We start from the raw sequence: 7279 nt of genomic DNA, 5'->3' as shown, positions 1-7279 counted from the left end.
CAGGCTCCCGTGGAAGTAAATATAATTTGCTTTGTTTACTGTGGGTAATATGGAGCCCTATCTTTTGTATCAGCACTGCCCGTGCCCCCCAAATTTCCCTGCTTTTGTTACCAGGGGCCTGCCACATTCTCATGTAGGGCACAGGGACCCGGTGCCCACTTTGAAGATGGCATAACAAAGAGCCAGCAGAGGCTGTTCTCTGAGACTTGCCCAGCCAGAGTCCCTTGGTCCGTTGGTCTCCCGTAGGCACCCTCGATGGGTAAAGGGGCACCTGTGCTCATCACCCCAGACCCGTGCAGGCCTGGAGGCCTGTCTGAGCAGTGCTCTGCCACTTGCCCCTTGCCCCTTGTTCTCTTGGAGAACAGGCCCATCTGAGCAGCTGGTGATCTGGCCAAAAGAGACGCAGATGGGAATCATTGAGGCCATTAACATCCCTCCCACCCTCCCCAGACCTGCAGTCAACAGAACCAGGGGCAAGGCAGGAATTCTGGTCCCCAAAAGCAGGCCATGAGCACCACCCCCAACCCCCTAGTCACTTCCTTTGTTCTTTGTTAATTGCAAAATAAACACAACCCTGCCCACCGACTGTGGGGAGAGATTTCTGCCAACCGGGGTAACCAGCAGGCAGTGTCAGGGGCCGCCTTTGGTTCTGGCAGCATTTGCGCTCCACACTGGCCGAGTGTGATCTCCTGGAGGATGTCAGGAGCTCGGAGGATCACGGTGTCAGAGGTGGGAAGCACCCAGTTTAGGGCTTGCGAGGTCAGGCCCCCCAGGGCCGGCTGGTAAGGGGGAATGAGTGAAATGGGATGTCAAGATGGAGACGCAGGTACCCTCTACTTGCATCTGGAATCAGCGAGAAGAGTTTCTTCTTTCACAAAGAGCTGGCCTCTTTCACAAGGAAATGTGCCTTTCCCCATTTCTATTTCTAATACAAACGACCCTGTTGGTCTTTTCTCCTGCTTTTCTCTGTTTTTGTAGTGATACCGATGCAGAAAATATTCTATTTCCTTTGCCTATAGTCAGAGGACAAGGCTTGGCCCAGAACCCTGTTCCCAACTCATAGCCTAGAACCTTCCACCAAACCTGCCAAGATGAAAGCGGGTGGTTTTACACAGGCTCCGATGACATGAGCTGGAGGCGTGCTCGAGGCTCCCAGGAACCCAGATCTGTGTAATACCCTCCAAAGCTTCAGAACACGGGCTCTGCGTTTGTGCCCCATGGTCTCTGGGGCTGTCTTGCAGATTCAAGAAGGGTGCCGTGTGGGCCCAGAGATTTTCGGCCTTCGTGTCCCATTTAGATATAGCAGGGTAAGACAATTTTTGCTTCAGGAGGTAATAGGAGCATGTTTTGGGAGTGAATTTAAGACCTCTTCCATATTATGTCAACATATTAAAATCTACTCAGCTGACATTGAACGAAATTATTTTGTATAATCATTTTGCTTTAAACATGTTAGAATGGGGTTTAGAGTCTTGTTTTTGAAATTATTAGATTATTAGTTATTTTGATTTCATAATTCTCTTTTTGTCTTTTAGCCAATACCCTAGTTTTGTTTGTTTGTATCTCAAGCATGTTTAATGACCCCTGAAAAATCTGTAGACTTCCCTGCTTACCCCAGGGTAAACCAGGCTGAGCCATGGGTCTGGGAAAGATGAGCCAGAGGGGGTTCCCGGGTGGGTGCAAGGGAGCCACTTGCCCCCCTCCATCTTGCCTCCTTCTGGACAGCTCTGGGGAAACCACCCCCCCCACCCCCCCACCCCGGCCTGCCGCCCGCAGACCCCTGCCAGCTTCCCCACCCTGGCTGCGTGGGAGGCTTCGAGTCCCCAGAAGGCAAATGACACGGGCAGTGGCGGGCTCTCTGTGTCAATTGCATGATGGCTTCGGTCTGGGGCTGGTGGCTTCCTGCCTCACCATTGGGAGTAAGGCTATTTCAGGATCTCACTGCTTCCCTTCTGTTCCAGGGAGGGAAGGATGGAGGGCAGGCAGTGGAGGAAGGTGGAGCCACTGTGTCTGCTTCCACCAGGTGTTTCAGAGGCAAACTTTTCTTCTCCTGCTTCTGCTGCCCACTGCTGGTGGAAGGGGCTTGTCGCATTAGCATAACTTTCTTTGAAAGGCTTTTCTTCCCCACTTTTTTGGAGAAAAATATTTTAAAAGCCTCGTCACATTCTACCCAAGGTTAGGAAAGTGGCCATATAAGGCAAAATCACCCGTGAGTTTTACCAATTTACCTTGAAAATCCTGCAAATTATTAGAATCCTCCTGAGAATGTGTTAATTTTGTTTCTTGGGCATTTCAGCCGTGGCTTCCCATTCCCTGGGGTGGTGAGGGCAAAGGAAGAGTGACATTAAGGCCCCTCTGTCTGTCTGCCTGTTTTTCTGTCCCTCTCTCTGGCTGAGCTCACTCGGCTGAATTTGGGTAAGGCAGCCAGCTGTAGATATGAATCAATTCTATTGTACTTCCGCACGATACTTTCATTTTGTCAAAATACTCTTACACTCCCCAATCCCTGGGAGGTTGGAAAGAGCGGAGCTGCTACCTCTATGTTTCCTACGAGGACACTGAGGCAGGGGAAAGGCAGCCATTCGCCAGGTGGCACACAGTCCCTGGGACCCCTGGCTGGTAAGGGGGAATGAGTGAAATGGGATGTCAAGCCATTGGGCTCCTTTCACTGTCCCGTACCACCCCTTGTCCTGGTTTGGGTTCCCAGTTCCCGGGGGAGGAGGCCTGGGGAGGGCCCAGACTGGGGTCTCCTCCAGCTGTGGGTTAGGGCAGTCGTGGTTCTCACGTGGGAACCACTTTGCCTCTCAGGGGACAGCTGGCATGGTCTGGAAACATTTTTGGTTGTCACAACTGGGGGTTGCTACTGGCATCTAGTGGGTAGAGGCTGTTAAACATCCTACAACACAGAACAAGGCCCTCCTCTGCCACGACAAAGGACCCCTGGGCCCAGACTATCAGGCAGAGGAACTCTGGGTCAGGGGAATGAACTGCACGTGACCGCCTTCTAAGCCCTCACTCTGCGAGTAGCAAGTATTCATGGAGCTGTAGGCATGCGCGGTGCATGTGTGGTGTGGTCCCAGCTCCGCCACCTCCACCAGCATTCACTCATTACATCCTCATAAGACGTGATAAGGCAGGTGATGCTCTCCATGGGACACACGAGGGGATTGGGGCTTAAGGGGGGTTTCCTGTGAGGTAGTAGTCGGGGTCACTCATAGGGAGGGAGAGAAGCAGGAGTGGGTAGGACAAGCCTAGCGATGATGCAGTCACAACAAAGGGCCCAGGCGATCGTCCTGGGAGCCCTGGAGCTGGTGCGGTTCATCAGAACTATTCCCACATGGGGTAAGGAATCCAGGCCACTGTACCACCAGCCCCCAACATCAGCCCTCAGATGTGGGCTACTCCAGGGAGGGGTGTCTGTGGGTGAAGGGTCTCTTTCAGCGGAGGGCAGGACCTGGGAGCGCCTCGAGGAGAGCAGAGGGCCAACTCTCTCCTGGCTGCCGTCTGCCAAGTGATTCAGCTCGGGAGGGGGCACGGGCGCAGCAGGGCATCTACCACAAGGGGCTTGAACCCTCGTCCAGGCCGGCTCCAGAGCAGAGCCACAGTGCCTCCTTAGTGTGACATGGGGAGTCCATGGAGCCCCAGGTCTAACCCCAGGCCTTAAATTCTTGGCAGAGTATGAGTTCGCTTTTCTCAACCCCAGAAGTCACAAACTGGCAACAAACACCAAGACGTGTTTTGTGTAGATGCTACAGCATTGAAGTATTTTTTTTTATTTTATTTTTAAGCAATTGCTGGACCCAATGTGGGCTAGAACTCACAACCTCAAGATCAAGAGTCATGTGCTCCACCTTCTGAGCTGACCAGGCGTCCCTAAAATATGTTTAATTAGTTGCCACCATCCTCATCACGAGGAGATTTCATACAGAGCTCTGGATTTCTAGTTTTCATTGTGGGAGATCCGGCAATGGAGGGCCACATTCATGCTGTGCAGCTGGGGGCCCTTTTACAGGGTGGGTGGCCTTGGCCCACGACCCTCGGTTACACATCTGGGTCACGAGTCTTACCCTTGACAGGAGCTACTGCTGGAGCGGGCTCCTGGGCAAGCCTGGCTGTTTGTCAGGCCTCCCTGGCAGATGGAGCACCGGGGTTTGCGTGGTCAGTGATCTCGGGGCCTTTCCCTCTGCCTGCGTCCCACTGTGGCTTTTAAGGCAAATCTCAAAAATCGCAGCGAACGCTTCTCAATGAGAACCACCAGGAACAAGTCTGCCCTTTGTTCCGGGACGTCCCCGCCCTTCTGTCCCGGCTCCGCCACGCGTGTCCCTCCCTCTCCAAGTGGTCTTTGGTTTTCGTGGGTGACTCCATTGTTAGGAGCCACCCGGCCGCGGGACGAGGGTGGTTGACGGGCTTCTGAGCGCGTTTGCGATCGCGCGAGGTAGCAGCTTCATTCCTCAGCGATGAGTGACCCATATTTCCTAACGTGATTTCCCTGCTGTAACTCAAATTGAGTTCATGTTATTCTAATGATATCAGTTGACCTTGAGAATTAGACCAAGAAGCCTGGGGTTATTCTTCCAACTTCCACTGCAGATTCTTGTGATGTGTTTGGAAACACAATCTGCTCCGCATTGCCCTGAAGTGGGCAGGGGGAGAAATAGAAAACAAAGATTCTGAGCTGCTCTGATTTGTAGAAAATGCATCTGGGCCATTTCAGATCCTGGATGGAGGAGTCCTTCAGATCATGGGGGGGCTCCTTCAGGCCCCAGGGCACTCTTTCAGATCATGGGGGCTCCTTCTCTCTCAATCCTGCTCCTGCCACTGTGTGCAGCTGCATTTCCCTGCACCCAGGTACTGCCAGCTGAAGACCAAGATTGGGCCTCCTTTGCCCCTGCCCCTCCTCTGGGTCTCTGGGTCTTCCTTGCTAGGATGAGCCCTCAGCTAGGTCCTATAGGGCCTCCTGCCCTAGCCTCTCCCTCCTTCAACCCCTACCCCACCAGGTCATTCTTCCTCAAACCAGAGCAGCTGTCCTGGCATTTCTCTGGCTCCTTCACTAGCTCCCCATTGCCTGATGGTAAAGCCCAAACTCCTTATCTGGCATTCAAGGCCCTTCACCCCAGCCCATCCACCTCTCCAGACCCTCCTGCCAGCACCCCCGAGGAGCAGAGGGCACAGAAGGCGCAGAACGTCTGTGTGCCTTGGTTATACACCATGTTTCTATACCTCTGTGCCTTTGCTCACCTGTGCTCTCCTCCTGAAACACTCCTGACAGCCTTGTGCATCATAATCTGGACAAGCCCAAATCTTGCTCCTTTTGCATTTATTTGTTTATGCAATCTTTCTGGAACTCTGACTCTGTTCTGGACATTGGGATTAAACTGGGGAGGAGAGACAGTGACTAAGAACGCAGATTTAGGAAAAATAGCAATGAAATCTCTAACGTGATAAGCTTTGGAGGGAACAAACAGGGTGATGTTTTGGAGCACTCAGGGGGCTCCTGCACTGAGGAGGCGCTCCTGGATGGGCTGAGACTAGAAGGATCAGAGAAGGGAGCAGCCCTGTTCAAATGTGAGGGAGCCCAGATCCACCGGCCCGGGGGCGGGGGGGGGGATGAGGTTGTTCTAGAAGATCCTACGAAGTGCGTTTCTGCGTTGTCTTGAGGTGAGAGGCTCTGCCCAGGGGACACCTACACAGGTGTCCCTGAAGGTGGGCTGTATCCTTGGAAGTTATCTAACTTCTCCGTGTCTCAGTTTCCTCATCTGTAAAATGGGGACACATTAGAAGGAGTAAGCCTTGTATTTGTGTGTGTGTTCATTCACTTAAGTAGTTGAGGAACTTTTGCCTGTTTTATGTAGGTTTTCTTTTCTTTTTTTTTTTTTTCAAATTGTAACAGGACAAAGTAACAGGAAGCCAGTAAGCACTACTTCACAGAATTGGAATAGAGTAAGATAGAAAAGAACAGATAGCACAAGTGTGACCCTCGGGAAAGCTGAGTTGAGCTGCCCTTCCTGAGCCTCAGGCTCACCCTCGGGTGGTGAGAGGGTGCGGGTCTCCCCTGGAATTTGCTGACTTCCTGCCCCCAGGGTCCCTCATAGGGGCGGGGGTGGGAGTTGGCCAGAACACCTGAAATGTGCCCCTCCCCCTCTCCCGCAGCAGGGGCTGGCGGTCCGGTACGGGGAGCGCAGCTGCCCCAGAGCTGGTGGGGTGTGTGTGATAAGCCTGGATGCAATGTGGCTACAAGCTTTGCCCTTGTGCAGCGGGAATGTGACATGAAGCATGCAGAGCTGGCAACCCCGCGTCCCCCAAGGGAGCTGCTCTTTTGGAAACAGAACCTCTCCCAGCGCAGAGGAGGAGGAAGCAGCTGATGGGGATGAAGGGCGGAGAGATGAGATCAGGCCCCTGGAGGGAGCGAGAACAGAGACACACTGGGAGAGACAGGAACACATACGGATGGGGAGACAAAGAGACGGGACAGAGACTGGGAGACTCCCAGAGAGAGGCAGACGGAGAGACAGAGACAGAGACAGCCAAACAGGAACAAACTGAGGATTAAAGACCTAGAGATGCAGAAAGGGACAGACAGGAAGAACTGGAGACAGAGACGGACGCGGGAAGAGGAGGCCAGGGTGGGATGAGATAAAACACACACCTGCTTCCAAGGCTGCGGCTGGGAAAGTTCCCTCTGCTGCTGCCGCGCCCAGCGCTCTGCCCCACAGCGCACCCGCATCTGTGCATCAGTGCATCTGTGCACACACAGGACACACACACACACACACACACTCACCATGCCGAGTCACATCCCTGTCCCCCACACCCAGGATCATGTCCCTCGCTTCCTGTCCTCCTTTGTGCCATTTGCATTCGAAACTATTGTGCTGCAAGTCTGGGGAGCACTTGCCGCCTCCTTAAGGCAGCTTGGCATTTCTCGGTTTGATTTTTGCAAACGATGGGAACTTGGGTCCTGGAGTCTTTGTGTGCCCTCACCACTGCCTCCTTGGCTGGGTCTGCATGCTGACCGCGTGGCCAGGGCGGTCCTCTGCAGGCCCGTGGGGCCAGCTCAGCCGCCACTGCCACCACCATTTCTCTCCCCATTCCAGCTCCTGGAATTATTGCAGCAGATTTAGCCTGAGGCTGGTTCCAAGGGAGCCCAGAACGTGGGGTATCCCGGTGAGGCTTGGCTGGATGAAGTATATGGAGGCTCTCCATAAGCTCAAGCCTTGGGATTGGCCCTTTCCTCCAGCCTTCTTGAGACTGGGTGCCTTGGCCCCCACTGCAACCCTTT

The sequence above is a fragment of the Nyctereutes procyonoides genome, unplaced genomic scaffold (genome assembly GCF_905146905.1).
Source record: "Nyctereutes procyonoides isolate TBG_1078 unplaced genomic scaffold, NYPRO_anot_genome, whole genome shotgun sequence".
Lineage (NCBI taxonomy): Eukaryota > Metazoa > Chordata > Mammalia > Carnivora > Canidae > Nyctereutes > Nyctereutes procyonoides.
Note: the sequence above shows the minus strand (reverse complement) of the source record.